Here is an 18,679-nt window from a genome sequence, read left to right on the forward strand (position 1 = left end):
AATTACAAGATTTCAACTTTGACACTGTGCGCATAAGAGGGAAGGAGAATGTTATCACTGAGGCACTCCCAGAACCACCTAAAGGTTCAAGTTATTAAAGCATTTTGAATTGTAAATATATAGTTATATGAGGTTTGATTTATTGGGATGGGGGAGAAGTAAAATGCAAACATGTGCTTCACTCATTGCACAAGACAGGCTTGAGAGAACCTCCCCTGAAGCAATGAGAAAAAAGGGTGGGACATATGATGGACTGATGCCTAACTCAGTCTAAGAACCTTTGAGCAACAAGCTATCCAAATGGAATTCTGTTGAGTCAGTTAAGGAATGACAGTTGGGGACTGACAGCTGAAGAAGAGACAATTAAGCACTGATTATGGACTGGGAAGGAGCATAAGGGAGTCAGTGGATCAAGGAGGGACCTCATTCAAACTTAAAAAGGGGAAATAGCATCTAGTAATCCCTGCCCCATTAAGAAGGAATATAGCTTCTAGAAAAGTGGTAAGATACCTGGTCTGTATATAAAGAAAGATTTTGGGAACTTGGTTGTATGTTCCTGACTTCTAAACTTCATGTCATTTAAACTCTGAAACCTATGTTTGCATGTTTAAGCAGAAACTGAAAAGAAAGCCTCTCTCCTCTATAATAAAGTGACTGGGTGGGCCAGCCATAGGCAAATATAGAAAAGGGAGTGCTCAGTAAGAAAGAAGACAGGAGGGGAAATCCAGAGTGTGAGGGAAGACAGTGAGATCTTCATATCTCTCTTCAACATTTACTGAATTAAAATCACTAGTTGTTCAACAGCAAAATACTTGAAATATCCATCTGTATATTGTAGGCAAAAAAGAAATAAAACATAGAAAGTTGTGATAGCAAATGAAACTACTGTATGATCCAGTCCCACTAATGAGAAAAGGAAGAAAAGAGAAATTATGCTATTGGATTTTCTGATTTTTTTCCCCCCTTCAGTCATCTTTGAGCAGAGGAACATGGTCAACTCCAGTATGACAGCTGGTCTTATGTGACACAGTCACCCACATTTCCTCTTTCCCCACCTTTCACAACATGAAGCAGTAGAGAAACACTGAAGTTCCTGCCACACTATGGAGTGGGTTCCTAGGTTATACTCTTGTATAAAGAGTCACCATTTAGAGACTATGGAAACTGTTCCATAGTTAGTTCAGAATTATCTCATGTTCATATTTTAACCATTATTTCCCTGAATTTCATATTGTATATGTATATGCAACAGAGAGAGAGAGAGCAATGCAAGCAAATATATGACCAGAACCATCATAGATTCCAGCAATTTGCTTTATCTGCCTGATATGTATGGACTGGTAAGTTTAATTCCAATTTATCTGAGGAAGTGTGTATGCACATGAAAGCTCACACCTTGAAGAAAACTCTGTTGGTCTTAAAAGTGCCACTGGTCTCTAACTTTGTTCTGTTGCTTCAGACCAACACAGCTACACACCTGGATCTACCAGCAGTAGCAACCCCACCGATATCCTGTGTTGGCCATCATCATGCAGTCTTCACAAGTGTATATACAGGTAAGCTGTTATCAATGAGGTTAGGTTGATGGAGATCAGCTGCCTGAGCAAAACTATATTGCCTATTTTGGATCAAAGTATTCTAATTCTTAGGCAACTATTCTTGAAATACATCAGATGTACAAAGAACAGGGCTACATTAAACAGACACCCTTAAGGAAGCAAAAGGATGATAAACTGGGTAGTAAACAGAAGTAGGAAGACCGGGACAAAATTATGATGAATTGCTTAGAATACCGGTTACAGTCATCCCTAGTATTGATTTTGTTGGGGTTTTTTTCACATCTCTTCCTGTGCAGTGATCTTTTATCTGTCATTTTTTCAGGTGAAATGTCATGCCTTTGCTACCATTTCCAATGTGTAAGGGAAAAGACTGTTAAAATAGAAGTACAACTGATATTGTCTATTCTTTAAAATTCATCTTTTTAGTCAAAAATAATCTTTATTATGATCATAGAATAAAATGCTATACATCAAAACATATACCAAAGATAAATCTCAAGGTACATAAGAAGTACATAATAGAAATACACACATGCACACAAAATTCATCTATTTTCAGAAAATAAAATTAATATTTTATGTTATAATATATAGTATATTTCATTTTAATAGAACTAATATAGTAAAAACTACATACTAGAAAATTCTAGCAATCTAGAAAATAAGATTTTTATTTGAAAAAGATATTCTAAGAAAAGTGATTATTCCAGTTTTAAAAATCAACTTAAATGCAGTGTTTTGCTTTCTAAATACAATCACCATAAAAAGATCCAACCTAGAAAACAATCGTACTACCTCTTTTAACACTAAAATCACTGTTTGTCCATTCAACATAATAGGTTTTCTGGGGTGACAAGCCATTCCAGACAGAAACCCCTATCAAACCTTGTAGCATTGTTTTGAGTTTTCTTCCAATAGATACTGCTGTCCATCAGAATAAATAATTAGCGGACTATGTATGAAAAACGTCATCCTATCAGTTCCCTGCCTGACTTGAATAGCTCATATAAAGCAACTCATTGATGCCATGCGTACTCCCTGTCTTGAGATATGACACAACACTACACCCTTTGGGAGTTTCTCCCCTGTTCATAAACAGCATTGCACATCTGTGTTTGACAGACGCAGAGAACAGCAGACTGTTCAACACTCATTACAAAAAGGAGGCTATGTAGGTGAAAAGTTAAGGCAGAGAACCTGGACTCCAGTTATCCTGCCCTCCTTGCTTTTCAATGCAACATACAGCCTCGATGTACTGGATTTTCTGGAACAGAAAGAAGTTTTCAGTATTGGAATTTGAGTAACAAAAACAGATGGGATATACTGAGCACTGAAGCATTTAAATTAATATTTGATAAATGCACACCATTTGAATTAACTCCAATTGATGCATCTATCTCTATTGTCTGAAGATGCAAAGTTCAAAGCTCTCTCTCTCTTAAAATAACCTCCCAAGAGAAGAATAATCTAAATTGCCATTGGGAGAGCCACACCAATGATTTGGAATAACTGGGGGCAAACTGGAAGCAAGCAGCAACAAATGAAGCAGCAGCAGTAACAAACGAAACACAGTACAGAAAAAGAAATCACAAAGCAACCATGCAGAATGCATTTCTAATACAGAAAGCTTCCTACCTGGAGACTGTGTCTCCGTATTTGAAGGCACAGCATGCAGAAATGGTCTTCAGATCTGTCATCTGCTAGGTAAGTTTTCATTTTAAATAAAATAATTTTAGCTTGGCTCTTAAGAATAATATTCCTCTCATCTTGTGGCTAGACTATCAGTGAATTTCAATTGCATCCTCATTCACACCGAGACTGATTTTCAAACCTTGAAGGTAAATATTCTTGCTCCATTTCCTGCACTGTACAAATAACTGTTGTGTCTTTTTTTTAACAAGTTACCTTATTAAACTCTTCACAGCAGTATCCTACTAGAACAGTTTGCAAAAATGTATATTGTTCAATTATTGTTTATTTAAAGCTGTTAGATGTATAAATGTGTATAAATACACATATAAAGCTACACTTCATTTACTATTTGCAAAATATTGTTTATTTCAATTCAGAATCTAATGCAAGCTATTAAAGCAAATAATTTAATACAGTGGCAACCTCACATTTTAAAGGCACATTTTATTAAAGTAAAACCCATGTTTAAAATGCACTAGCTAAAGCAACCAGAAGTGTCAATTATAGTTTGGCTGTGAAACTATAGTAACTGAAGTAAAAGCACAGTGCTCAACAATGAAGGCTTAACATATACTTTCAACATAAGTTGAGGATAAGAGTTCAACAGTATTACAAAGTGACATTTGAATAGATACATTTTTCTGCAAGACCATTGGTAAAGAAGTATTATGTACACCAAAATAAACACAGCATATCATTTCATAGTACATAGCTAGTCTTGGACAATATCTATTAGTTTAAAAATAAGAACTGGTAGACTACTGTGCATCATGTTAAAAGGTATTTGGGACTGGCCAGAAAAAACAACAACACTCAGTTCATTAAACATCTGGCCACCATTTTATTACATTGAGAGTCCCTCTCTCCTTTTTCTCCCTTGTATGTTTCCTCACAACACTTCTGTTGAAGCCTGTTAAGATGATCTCCATGGTCTTATATTTTTCAACTGCTTTGTCTGTTCTCATACCAAGTACATACACACAAAGATTATGGAATTTTTAGTAGTCTCTGAAGCAAAACTTGAGAGCTAACACTGAAAAGTCAAGCCCAAGTAGGGGAAAAAATAGCTCTTGTACCATTAGGTGTTGGAATCCTACCAGAATGCTGAGCCCAAATCATCATTTGTAGATTCACGTCCCCTTCTATGCTAGTTAGCAATTCATCTATAGAACCACTGGTGCTACTGCCATAAGTACCAAAGAAGGAAGTATTCTGGATTTCGAGCTACTTTTACCTACCTCTTCAGCATCACTCAGCTGGCATGTGGAAGGGAGGTTTCCACTTTAAATTATTCTCCCAAATAGCTAGTATCCATAAGGGCTAGAAAAAGCAACCTGCATTTAATTTTTCTACTGCTGTTTCAAACTTTGACACCCCTTCCCCACCCCCCCACCCCCGGCCAACAGTGAAAATGGCAAAATTTTCAGATTCAATTGAGTATACAAATTTGCTGTGGAAACATGGAAATAATACCACACTACATCTGTTCACCAACATCCATTCTGTTAACCGTAAGTGTTGTAAAGGGTTAAATGTATTTATAAGCAAAGAACCTTGTCTTGTCCAAATGATTTCCATTTGCCATGAGTGAAAAAGCCATGAGTTTGTCAGCAAACAGTATAAAATATTTAAACACCAAAGTGTTAAGAAGACTGATGAGGCAGCAACTAAGTTCACTTTGTATAACACAAGGACAAGACTGAACAAAAAATTTCAACCTGTGGTTTATGTGTAACATTAAAAACCTACTCAAAAAAAGTATCGCTTCAGAAATCCTATTCAGTTTGGAGCTTCTGTGCTCCAAACAAAAAGATCAAGTAAAAAGGGTTTAAAATATAAATTTACCAGTTCTACATGACTATTAATGCCTGACATGACTATTAATACATGACTAGCAGATCAATGAATGGCAAGGGTCTTTTAATTATATAGCGTGACTCCTTAAATCTGAATTATTCGAATTGCTGAAGGTCATCATGCTTTAGGACCCATAAATAAAATATGCATGATCATCACAGAGGGCTTCTCAATAATACAGTTTAGCATAAAATACACCCAATCTGCCCCTTGTTCCAGATGCAATGAAACAGCAAGGGGAAAGTGGACATATAAGAATATGGGTCAGGAAACACACAATCAGGTACAGAGAACACATTAAAAATAGATAAATTTTAATGGGCACTTTAAAAACAGTACAAATTACAGTGTGAAAGTTCAACTTCTAATTGCTACCTACACCAAGTGTCTTATGTGTAGAGGTCAGCTTTTTAAAAAACAAAGCTTCAATGTAGTGCCAATCTCTGGCAAAATCACAGTGTACATAAGCTCTAAAATAATGCTATCATCATAGCATGAAACAAACAATGCAGTTTAAATAGCCAATTTTCAAGGTAATGCAATTTACTGAGAATAACAGAAATTCTTTGTCACACAATGACTTTGTACAAGTAACTACACTGAAAGCAATTCAAGAGTGCTTTTTGCTCAAGGGTCTTTATTGTCAAAAGGTAAGTGTTTAATAAGCAACATTCTTCATAGGCTCATCCAACACAAAGCAAGATTTCTTGGAGCCGAACCCTTCCTGGAACACATAACAGTTCTGGTAGAAAAAAGTTAGTGTTCTGTAGTGCCTTTATAACTTTATTCTGTTGCTTCAGACCAACATGGCTGCCCACCTGGATATTACAGTTCTGATAATTAGCCCAACATTATGAATTCAGCAATTGACAGAATCAGTATTAGAGTCCCTAAGCTATTCATTCATTCTGAAAATACAAACAAGGGATATGTATTCATTTAAAAAGGCAAATGTGTTAACTGTGTGAAAGAATGTACTTGAAACAAGGGAGTAAATAGAGAAAGCCAATTGTCCTTTTTTTTGGCTGCCTAGGTGCATCTGCTACCGTCTCTTGCCAGGAGGTGGCAGTATCACAGCTACTTCAGCGCTGGGGAGCTGCTGCCAGAGCAACTCTGTGCCTGGGCTGCCTCCTCCTGTCATGCGGCAGCAACAGAGACACCAGTGCTACTCTCCCACAGCAGATACCAGCAGTGGGATGACTAGCAGACCTTGACCACACCAGCGGCCAAAACAGCCCAGCTGCACAGTCAGTTCCTCCTGTCTGTCAATTACATTTTAATCCCATTTTTTCTCCAAGGAGCTTAGGGTTTTCCCTACTTCCATTTGATCCGCATAGCAACAGTGTTAGGTTAGGGTGAGCGGAAGAATATGATACGCAGAGTCCAGAAGAAGCTGTCAAAACTCTACAATACTATTATTGCCCCAATGCTTGGCCACCTACTAAATCCCACTGGCAGGCTTTGGACTTTATATAGAAGCAAGACCTCAGCTGTTGCATAACTAGCAGTATTTGCTTGCTGCATGGCTAAAGGCACCCTGATAGGATAAGGAGGCATCAGGGCTGTTTCTGCGGTGGCACCTGGCTCCTCAAGCTACCCCAGTGCCTCTGACACAGGAGGGGGTAGGGCAGGCATCAGTGAGCCATAAGGCAGGGTACCTTCCAGGGCTTCTGATAGGCCCCACAATCACTGACCCCCACCCATCCTCTCCCATCTGTATGTGCGGCCATCTCCCTACTACTTGCTTGCAAGTGCTCTGCCTCCTGTGCTCTTGCCTGCCTGAGCTGCCCAGTACCACCACTGAAGAGTGTACAAGATGGGTAGCCATGTTAGTCTGTCTGTCTGCAGCAGCAGAAAAGAGTAAGAGTCCAGTAGCACCTTAAAGACTAACAAAATTTGTGGCAGGGTATGAGTTTTTGTGAGTGTACGGGTGATGTAAATGGTGCTCCTGATGGTCACAGCAGCAACACTCCCAGCTGCACACACCTTCCAGTGCTGTTGAGGAAAGGCGGCTTGTGAGCGTGGAAGAGAGATGTGAGCGGAGATTATGGTGGTGGGCAGAGGAGGGGAACAGGGGAAGTGGACATTTCTGCCCAGCGCCCCTGAAAACCTGGAACTGGCCTCAGGAGGGGCCATGGCTGAGTAGTAAAAAATCTGCTTTGCACATGCAAAAGTTCCCAGGTTCAATCCCTGGCATCTTCAGTTTAAACCAGGATCAGGCAGTAGTGATATTAAAAACCTGGAGAGCTTGGAGACAATACTGATTTCAAGAGACCAATGGTCTGACTCAGTATAAGGCAATTTCATGTGAGTGTTCTCCTCCTCCTGTGAGGAGGCGGCAGCAGGAGCTGTCAAGTTTCTTTTCTACTGAAACCAATGAAACAGAAATAATGAAAATGAATCAGTGTAATAAGAGATATAATGAAAATGAATGAAGCTTTATAATTTTTTTTAAAAAAACCCTGCACATCCCTACAAATGAGCCCATATTCATAACTTAAAATCAGAATAAGATCTTTTCCTGATTTCTGCAACCCTTTGCTCTGTTATTAATTATTTTTGAAACACTGCAATTGTGGTATAGCTGCTCTACAGTCATATTTGCCACTTATTTGCATGACAAGATATCTGTATGTTAATGGCTACCTCAAAGGAACACAAAGAATTTGTCATTACATACAAATTGAAAACAAATTTATCCACAATTACATTCAAACCCACTGTTTGATTTTCTTAACATGTACAATGCTTTTGCCCATAGTGATACCAAACACAGTTCAAAAACTGAAAGAACTGGAGGGGATGTATGAAGGAGGGTGTGTATAAGGTTTGGAAAACAGAATAAGGATTTAAAAAGAGGTATGTAGAATACTGGAACCAAGAGGAAAAGGCTGAAGCGGAACAGTGGTTTTAGCAAAGTCAAATCAAGAGAAATGTACGGACTGGAAACTAGCAGGGACTTTCTAGAATTAAATTCTTCCACGCTGATATTCCATTATTGATATTAATGATATTATTAAATTCGGTGGAAATCCTTGTCACACTGGTGGACTGGGGTTGCTTTTTTCCAGAGCCTCCTTCATATGGAAGGAGTTTATTTCACTGGTCTCTTTGACTCAAAGGAGAATGTGAAGAACTTCTCCTCAAGAGGAAAAATTATTTTTCCCAAAAATGAAGGAGTAATAAGGGAGTCCAAATGGGCTTCTGAACTTCCAAACTACTGGTTTCAAAGTACTTCCTCGCTGTGTGTGCCCTGAAACAGAAGAGTACCAGTAAATAAAAGACAGGAGTGTATTCCCCCTCCCCCTCACTTGAAGTGAGAAATATATAGCAAGACAAAGATAAGAGAAAAACATATCATTGGGTTTAAAAGATCTCAAACAGAGCTCATGGGATAGGATGGTTCTGCCTCCCTCCTCCCAAAGTCTGGGGTGAAGGTGAGGTTTGCAGTGTGATAGCAGAACTGGAAAGTTGCCCCTCCCTCTTCCACAACATAAGTGCCATTCTACTATCATCAGAGCTTTCATGCTGGTACACCACCACCACCTTTGGATCCAAGCAATAGTATTTTCCCATCCAGAAGTGGATCTCTTATTCTGACTGTAGCTATGCCTAGTTAGTAGCCCACTAAAAGGAAAGTCAATTTAGCCTTTCCCTCAGATAACTCTTTCTCATAGATCAGGCCAACTAAACCTGCTTATGCGGGGATGAATTACCCCTCTGACAGATATCCTTAGCAGAAGTTATATATAGTGACAGAAATTCAGTCTTTTCTTATTACTGCAGCATGGGCTTGGAAGCCAGGAAACTGTTTCCCTCAAACTTCTCTTCAGCCACTGCAGAGGCTTTCCTCTGCTGCACTGTTTGATTTCTTTGCCACCAACACTTGTGCTTGTGCAAGATCAATGTTCTTCAAGGTGCTCTTGCACACACAAAGTACAATATGTCACAGAAGTGAGTACACCCCCTCACATTTTGTAAATATTTAAGTATATCCTTTCATGTGACAACACTGAAGAAATGACACTTGGCTACAAGTAGTGAGTAAAGTAGTGAGTCTACAGCTTGTATAACAGTGTAAATGTGCTGTCCCCTCAAAATTACGCAATACACGGCCATTAATGTCTAAACTGCTGGCAACAAAAGTGAGTACAACCCTAAGTGATAATGTCCAAATGGGGCCCAAAGTGTCAATATTTTGTGTGGCCACCATTATTTTCCAGCACTGCCTTAACCCTCTTGGGCTTAGAGTTCACCAGAGCTTCACAGGTTGCCACTGGAGTCCTCTTCCATTCCTCCATGTCGACGTCATGTAGCTGGTGGATGTTAGAAACCTTGCGAACCTCCACCTTCCATTTCAAGATGCCCAACAGATGCTCAATAGGGTTAGGGTTAGGTCTAGAGACAAGCTTGGCCAGTCAATCACCTTCACCCTCAGCTTCTTTAGCAAGGCAGTCGTCGTTTTGGAGGTGTGTTTGGGGTCATTATCATGTTGGAATACTGCCCTGCGGCCCAGTCTCTGAAGGGAGGGGATCATGCTCTGTTTCTGTATGTCACAGTACATGTTGGCAGTCATGGTTCCCTCAATGAATTGTAGCTCCCCAGAGCCGGCAGCACTCATGCAGTCCCAGACCATGACATTCCCACCACCATGCTTGACTGCAGGCAAGACACACTTGTCTTTGTACTCCTCATCTGGCTGCCGCCACATACGCTTGACGCTATCTGAACCAAATAAGTTTATCTTGGTCTCATTGGACCACAGTACATGGTTACAGAAATCCATGTCCTTAGTCTGCTTTTCAGCAGCAAACTGTTTGCGGGCTTTCTTTTGCATCATCTTTAGAAGAGGCTTCCTTCTGGGACAGCAGCCCTGCAGACCAATATGATGCAGCATGCGGCGTATGGTTTGAGCACTGACAGGCTGACCCCCACCCCACCCCTTCAACCTCTGTAGCAATGTCATGGTCTGGGGCTGCATGAGTGCTGATGGCACTGGGGAGCTACAGGTCATTGAGGGAACCATGAATGCCAACATGTACTTTGACATACTGAAGCAGAGTATGATCGCTTCCCTTCGGAGACTGAGCCACAGGGCAGTATTCCATCATGATATTGACCCCAAACACCCCCCCCAAAACGACCACTGCCTTGCTAAAGAAGTTGAGGGTAAAGGTGATGGATTGGCCAAGCATGTCTCCAGACCTAGACCCTATTGAGCATCTGTGGGGCATCCTGAAATGGAAGGTGGAGGTGCGCAAGGTCTCTAACATCCACCAGCTACATGATGTTGTCATAGAGCAATGGAAGAGGACTCCAGTGGCAACATGAGAAGCTCTGGTGAACTCTATGCCCAAGAGGATTAAGGCAATGCTGGAAAGTAATGGTGGCCCCACAAAATATTGACACGTTGGGCCCCATTTGGACATTATCACTTAGGGGTGTACTCACTTTTGTGGCCAGCAGTTTAGGCATTAATGGCTGTATGTTGCGTAATTTTGAGGGGACGGCACATTTACACTGTTATACAAGCCGTAGACTCACTACTTTACATTGTAGCCAAGTGTCATTTATTCAGTGTTGTCACATGAAAAGATAAACTTAAATATTTACAAAATGCGAGGGGGTGTACTCACTTCTGTGACATACTGTATTAGCAACAAAGGAGCAAACACTACAGCAAGAGCCTCCACAGCAGTTGGAGAGAAGTACAAGGAGAGCAGTGTCATAGGATTTGAGCCCAGATAATACATAAATTGGAAGTTAAACTTTGCCTGAAGACAAATTCCCTTACTACACCCAATAAAAATGTGTGTTCATTTCAAATCCTGCCTAAGAAATACAGCAAGGATTTTAGGCAGAGGTCAATTACTACTAACTAAATGGAAGGATCAGGTCTGCTTTTTAATTATTTTTATCTACTCCTGTGGGTTTTTGTCATTTGTCAACAGTGTTGCAGATTTTTAAATTAAAATTTAAGTACATGTCATCAAAAGATGTTTCATTTTAAAGTGTCACAAAAATTTCACATAGAACTTGTGTTGGCCTTAAAATCAGTAAATACATCTGCTGATATTATTAAATAAAACTGCAAATTACATTGGTATTAAAATAATGCAAGATAAATTCTTGTTGTGAGAATGCCATGCCAGTCTGTCAAGAAAACAAAGCATACAGAAAAATAACTAGTTTCTTCAACAACAGCTTTCTCTTCATCAGGCCTCTAACAACCAATATACCATGGCTACCTGTTTTCTAACTACAACATCTATTTATCAAACCCAGAGTCAGCCTTGCACCAGAACTCTGAGCATAAGTCACATCCAACTGGCTGATACAATTGATGCAAGCATTACTAGTATCCCTGAAGCATTACTAGTATCCCTAAAGCAGGATCCATCTTTTCTTTCTATGGGTTATCAGAGACCTCAGATAAGATACTGTTGACAAACCCAGGTTCATCTTGAATTTGTACAATTCCCAAATTTGTACAATTCCCAAGACCTGTTAACAGACCAACAATCTAGACTTACAATGAGCTACAGTATGTCACAGACGTGAGAACACCCCCTCCCATTTTGTAAATATTTAAGTATATCTTTTCATGTGACAACACTGAAGAAATGACACTTGGCTACAACATAAAGTAGTGAGTAAAGTCTCCTGGTTGCCACCACATATGCTTGACACCATCTGAACCAAAAAAGTTTATCTTGGTCTCATTGGACCACAGGACATGGTTCCAGAAATCCATGTCCTTAGTCTGCTTGTCTGCAGCAAACTGTTTGTGGGCTTTCTTGTGCATCATCTTTAGAAGAGGCTTCCTTCTGGGACAACAGCCCTGCAGACCAATTTGGTTCAGATGGTGTCAAGCGTGTGTGGCAGCAACCAGGTAAGGAGTACAAAGACAAGTGTGTCTTGCCTACAGTCAAGCATGGTGGTGGGAATGTCATGGTCTGGGGCTGTATTAGTCCTGCCGGCTCTGGGGAGCTACAGTTCATTGAGGGAACCATGAATGCCAACATGTACTGTGACATACTGAAGCAGAGCATGATCCCATCCCTTCGGAGACTGGGCCGCAGGGCAGTATTCCAACATGATAATGACCCCAAACAAACCTCCAAAACGACCACTGCCTTGCTAAAGAAGCTGAGGGTAAAGGTGATGGATTGGCCAAGCATATCTCCAGACCTAAACCCTATTGAGCATCTGTGGGGCATCCTGAAACGGAAGGTGGAGGTGCACAAGGTCTCTAACATCCACCAGCTACGTGATGTAGTCATGGAGAAGTGGGACTCCAGTGGCAACCTGAGAAGCTCTGGTGAACTCTAAGCCCAAGAGGGTTAAGGTAGTGCTGGAAAATAATGGTGGCCATACAAAATATTGACACGTTGGGCCCCATTTGGACATTATCACTTAGGGGTGTACTCACTTTTGTTGCCAGCAGTTTAGACATTAATGGCTGTGTGTTGCGTAATTTTGAGGGGACAGCACATTTACACTGTTATACAAGCTGTAGACTCACTACTTTACATTGTAGCCAAGTGTCATTTCTTCAGTGTTGTCACATGAAAAGATATACTTAAATATTTACAAAATGTGAGGGGGTGTACTCACTTCTGTGACATACTGTAAATCTAAGTGCAAAATATCAGTGTGGTCTACCATTTCCTTCTGCATTGTACTACAAGGCTATACTATAACAGCCATCAAAACATGATGTGTGTGTTCACATCACCCTGTTTTTTTGCCATGACTATACAGGAATGTTTTCACAACAATACACTGATTGATAGCATCAGCCATGATTTCTGAAAGTATGTATTTATTGTTTCTCCAATATTATCCATTCTGCCAGCTGTTAATAAAATTAACATTTTTGCTGCCACAAATAGCAATTGGAAGTTGACTGATCTGAATTAATGATACATTTCCAGAGATAAGGAACTGCTGTTGTCCTTCCATAGTATAGGATAGCCAGCACGGTACCAGCATGAGGCATCATAATGTGGTTAAAAGTGGCAGACTCTGTTCTGGAGAACTGGGTTTCATTCCCCACACCTCCACATGAAGCCTGCTGGCTGACCTTGGCCTTAGTCACACTTCTCTCAGAATTCTTTCAGCTCCATGTAACCCACAAGGTGAAGAGAGGAAAGGCATGGCAATCATAAGCTGCTTTAGACAGAGAAAAGTGGAATGTAAATGGCTACTCTTTCCATTTTTCTTCTCTTTGGCCTCATAAATTGCAACACCACACTAATAATTTACATGATAAATTCTTGGGTATATTTGTACTGTAGTATCTTTTCCCCACAGGGTTGCTGAGAGCCAGTTAAGGGCTTCAGGACAAAGATTCCCTCAGAGCATCCCTTCAACACCCAGACACAAAACAACTCCAACAACAATTCTAAAAGTTCCTGGAAGACATATCTGCCCCTGACCTATTTCAGTTTGGTTTTTAGGCCCAGGTGTAGAAAAGCAATTGCTTTGGATATCCTAGTGTAAAATCTTTGTTCAAAAGATAGACATGGGACAGACATTCCCTAGAACCCACTCCAGTCAACATCCTGACAATAGCAGTGTACAAACTGAAGTTTCCGAAGACTTCTCAAGAGTCTACAAGATGCCATGTAGAATACATCATTATCAGAAGGTGTTAGATTTGCCAGGGCTTGAGACTGCAGGCATTTCCTTGAGGAAGGAATTAATGGGTTTTATTATATTGTGTATGCTTTGAATTCAGAATTATAAACTTCCTTGAGCCACAAGGAAAAGGCAAAGTATAATTAAATCACATTTAAACAAGTCACATGACTTTCAGGGTTACATGGTCCTCCAGGGTGACCAGGACCCCAAGAATTTCATTCCCCTAGCTCCCCATTAGCAGTACTGTCTGACCACTGTTGCTATCTCTGAGTTTTTAATTTGAAGTAATTTTAATTTGCAGTACTTAACTCCTCTTTTTAGTATAGTAATTTGTTCTTTAGGGCAGATAATTTTGGGGAGGGGCAAACCCTCGTTTGCTAGAGTACAAATGAAAGTGGGTAACAAAAACAAATAAAATTACTTGTCTATGGGAAGACATCTGAAAGAACCATAAACAGTAAAGGAGGAGTGTGAGGAAAACACACATGAACAACACCTGGACAGCATACTCAAGATTGCTACAGCACAGGCATTGTCTCCAGTTTTTTATGCAATAATTCAGAGCAAGAGGTGTCAGTTATCAGAGACTGTTAAACAAAATATTGCAAGCATGTTGTTTTAAGTTAAAAAATATTTAATTGTGTTTGTCTGTGCTCTTTATAAAGTTTATATTTCTGCTACCTGGCATTACATTTTATGACATACATGGCCTGGCCTGACAGGGTCTCATTTATGTCAAAGCTGACCCTCATAACAAATGAGTTTGACACCCCTGATTTGGATGAAGGAATAGAAGGAATACTTATTAAATCTGATGATACTAAATTGGGAGGGGCAGCAAATATGGTAGAAGAGTCAGGACACAGGATGATCCTGAGAGGATGGAAAACTGGGCTAAAACAAATAAAATGAATTTTAATAGGATAAATGTAAAGTTCTGCAATTAAGTAAGAAAAATCAAATGCCGATTTATAGAATGGGGGATACTTGTCTTGGCAGTAGTATGAGCAAAAAGGATCTAGAGGTCTTAGTAGACCATACACTGAACATGTGTTAGCAAGTGTGATGTGGTAGCAAAAAAAGGCAAGTGTGATTTTGGGTTCTATCAACAGAAGTACAGTGTCCAGATCAAGTCAAATGATGGTATTGCTTTACTCTGCTCTGGTTATACCTCACCTAGAGTATTGTGTTCAGTTTGGGGCACTACAATCTAAGAAGGATATAGACAAGCAGGAATGTGTCCAGAGGAGGCCAATGAAAATGGTGAGGGGCCTGGAGACAAAGTCCTACAAGAAAAGGTTGAAGAAACTTGATATGTTTAGACCGAGAGGCAATATGATCACTTATCCTCAAGTATTAAAAAGCTGTCAAATAGAGGATGGTGTGGAGTTGTTTTCTGTTACTCCAGAAGGATGGACCAGAACCAATGGGTTGAAATTAAATCAAAAGAGTTTTCAACAAAACATTAGGAAGAACTTTCTGACAAAGCAGTACCTCAGTGGAAAAGGCTCGGCGGAGGTTTTTAAACAGAGGCTATATGACCATCTGACAGCAATGCTGATTTTGTGAACTTAGGCACATCATGTGAGGGAGGGCAGGAAAGGTTGCATCAGTGGTTAGTTCTCGTGGCCCCTTGTTACATGCCCAGGGAAATGCTGATTGCCATTTTGGAGTCAGGAAGAATTTTTTCCAGGCCAGTTTTGTCAGGGATCCTGGAGATTTTTTGTCATCTGCTGAGCATGGAGCAGGGGTCATTTGGGGTCCGGGGGGAGGTATTTGTGATTTTCTGCATTGTGTAGAGGGTTGGACTAGATGGCCCTGGAGGTCCCTTACAACCATATGATCCTAAGTTACAAGCTCCCTTCTAAAAACAAATGCAGATCACTAATCAGTACAGGGCACAGAATGAGGAAAGATTTCCAAATCAGCAACCAGACACACTCAAAATAATATAGTGCACAAATATAATATTCTATAATCTTAGTACTGCCCCCTGCTTAACAGAATGCTTATCATTTCAAAGATCCTATTTCCAAACTCCATGGTTTTTTTCATAAAACCTACTACTTGAATTTTAAATTAGAGAACAGCTTTCAAAAATGCTTTAAAATTCATAGTTCTTAATATGGCCACAGTTTCTAAGCACTGTTCTTCCATTACATTGCATTTTTCTATCCTGGGGGAAAATTTACATTTGCTGCACACAACTTCTACAATCACTACAGCAGAAGGATAGTGAAGTGGTACTTTAGAAGACTTTGAGTGAACCATTTTGCAAAGAAGCAGTTATAAGTCTAGTAAAACAGCCTCTGCTATATTAAAAACATGAAAAATAGAGAAAACTTAAGCAAAGTTTGCAGCATAGTGACTAAGTCAGTGAACAGGCAGCAATGAACAGGAAGCAACACAGATCAGTCACTGTAAATTAAAATTCTATAGAAAATACTGATGTTTTATTCAGAAGTTTCATTAAGACCACCAACACATGACAAAGTATCTTCCTGCTCCGTACCAGAGGCATGAAATCTGGTGTTTAAATGAAAAGCCAAGGTTTGTCTGTCTTCCCATCACTAGCAGCCAGTAGTGTCAACCGCATCAAGGAATACAAGGAAGGGTTTTTGTAAGAGTAGGTACAGCTATGTCAGTACTTTGATTTATGCTTTTTCTTGTTATAACATCAGTTACAATTATGCAATAGTGAAGTACCATCGTACATTTCTGCCACTACCTACTGCTGATTTATGTTTGCCAGCCCAGAGAGGGCACAGGTAAGTGTAATGGCAATTGTAGAATTATTTTAGTGTTAAAGGGCAGTAGCTTCAACAGTACCAGTACCATAAGTCAAGGAAACATAGTACTGTACTACAGCAGCTATATCCCAGCTAATTCTTTTCTCTGCTTATTTCATTTAAAACTTTTATATGCCACCTTTCCACCCAAATTCACCTCCCTAGATTGCGAACATCATGGCAATAAAACATTCGTGCTCAGCACTAAAAAGGGAAGCGGGTGACTGCTGACTGTCACAGCACAACATTTTCTAGTCAGCTGTTCTAAGGAATCAGAGGGGCAGAGAAGCAGATGAGTATTTGGGTCAGCTGGGAGGAGGCACTTGGGAACGCTTACTTGCAAGGCTCTCCAAGGTCCCAGATGTACGAAACCTACTAACTTTCAGCATTCTGTTTTACTTCTATTATATGAAACTGGCAATCTGAGCTGCCTACAGCCAACCAGCACCATGAGGCCTAGCCAAAAAACCCTTACCTTACTAGATAAACAGTTTAAGAAGATATTGGATTTATATCCTGCCCTGTACGCTGAATCTCAGAGTCTCAGAGCAGTCACAATCTCCTTTACCATCCCCCCCACCACAACAGACACCTTGTTAGGTAGGTGGGGCAGAGAGAGCTCTCACAGGAGCTGCCCTTTCAAGGACAATTCCTACAAGAGCCATGGCTTACCCAAGGCCATTCCAGCAGCTGCAAGTGGAGGACTGGGGAATCAAACCTGGTTCTCCCAGATAAGAGTCCATGCACTTAACCACTACACCAAACTGGCTCTCTATCAAACAATGTGTTCAAAGACTGCCAGATTACAAATTTTGCTATTATAATCCCCCAGCGATCTCATTGTCTCAGAACCCAAATGAAAACTCATTATAACAGCAATTATTTTTTCAGAACAGCTGATCTACATCAATTAATTATGCTAATATTAAACGAGAGCAGGCTGCACTAGGCAGCCTGTCCATGACTGCCTTTGAGCTGGCAAATCCACCCGGCTCCAAACTCAGCCAACAGCTACTATTGGTCTTGTTTATCGTCATCAGCATGAAAGGTGCTAAGAAGTGTCCAGTCCCAGCCCCTACCCAGATGCACCATTAAGCCACTACCAGGTTCAGGGAGATGTTGCTCAGTTCCAAAGGAGCGCCTTTCCAAGCCCATCCCACCATCCAGCAAATGATGGTCTGTTCAGGACATGCCCTCCTGCTAAACTTGCAAAAGTCTAAACAGTCAGAGACCAGACCTACTTAATCCTAAATGAACTTATTTAATTATTGAACTATTACTAAGTCTGTCACTACTTCCATGTCTTCCCCTTCTATTTGCCAAGGTGTGATGGGGCTGGATGCATGACTTTGTCCATGGGGCGCAAAGAGTCAGATGTTGAGTTTCAATCCTACGATTGTGCTCTCCTCTTTCACCCTCAACAAGAGGATTTTTAGGTCTTCCTCACTTTCTGCCATTAGAGTGGTGTCATCTGCATATCTGAGGTTGTTGATGTTTTCCCCGGCAATCTTAATTCCAGCTTGTGCTTCATCCAGGTCAGCATTCCGCATGATGTACTCTGCATATAAATTAAATAAGCAGGGTGACAATATACATCCTTGCCGAACTCCTTTTCCTATTCTAAACCAATGTTATTCCATATCCTGTTCTGACCATTGCTTCTTGACCCTTATACAGGTTTCTCAGGAAACATGTGAGGTGGTCTGGTACTCCAATCTCTTTAAGGACTTGCCATAGTTTGTTGTGATCCACACAATCAAAAGCTTTAGCATAGTCAATGAAGCAGAAATAGACCTTTTTCTAGTACTCCTGTGCTTTCTCCATAATCCATCGAATGTTGGCAATTTGATCTCTAGTTCCTCTACCTCTCTGAAACCCAGCTTGAACTTCTGGTAGTTCCCGATCGACATACTGTTGAAGCCTAGTTTGTAGGATCTTTAACATGACCTTGCTGGCATGTGAAATGAGTGCAATGGTGTGATAGTCTGAACATTCCTCGGCATTATCCTTCTTTGGGATTGGAATATAAACTGACCTTTTCCAATCCTGTGGCCACTGTTGCATTTTCCAAATTTGTTGACGTAATTTGTGCATCACTTTAACAGCATAATCTAGAAGAAGATGACGACGACTGCA

At 40.3% G+C, this 18,679-nt stretch overlaps 2 protein-coding genes across 2 annotated transcripts in view; one reads left to right on the top strand and one right to left on the bottom strand.

Annotated features, from left to right (window-relative positions):
• AVEN (apoptosis and caspase activation inhibitor) overlaps positions 1-18,679 on the bottom strand; it is a 275,620-nt gene that overhangs the window by 162,413 nt on the left and 94,528 nt on the right. The window lies entirely within an intron of this gene.
• Positions 2,493-18,679, top strand: part of CHRM5 (cholinergic receptor muscarinic 5) — a 123,054-nt gene continuing 106,867 nt past the window's right edge. Inside the window, exon 1 of the mRNA XM_060262619.1 lies at positions 2,493-3,263. The gene's annotated coding sequence lies outside the window, so the exon portion shown is untranslated. The remainder of the gene's footprint in view (positions 3,264-18,679) is intronic.

Source organism: Heteronotia binoei, chromosome 21 (genome assembly GCF_032191835.1).
Source record: "Heteronotia binoei isolate CCM8104 ecotype False Entrance Well chromosome 21, APGP_CSIRO_Hbin_v1, whole genome shotgun sequence".
Taxonomy (NCBI): domain Eukaryota; kingdom Metazoa; phylum Chordata; class Lepidosauria; order Squamata; family Gekkonidae; genus Heteronotia; species Heteronotia binoei.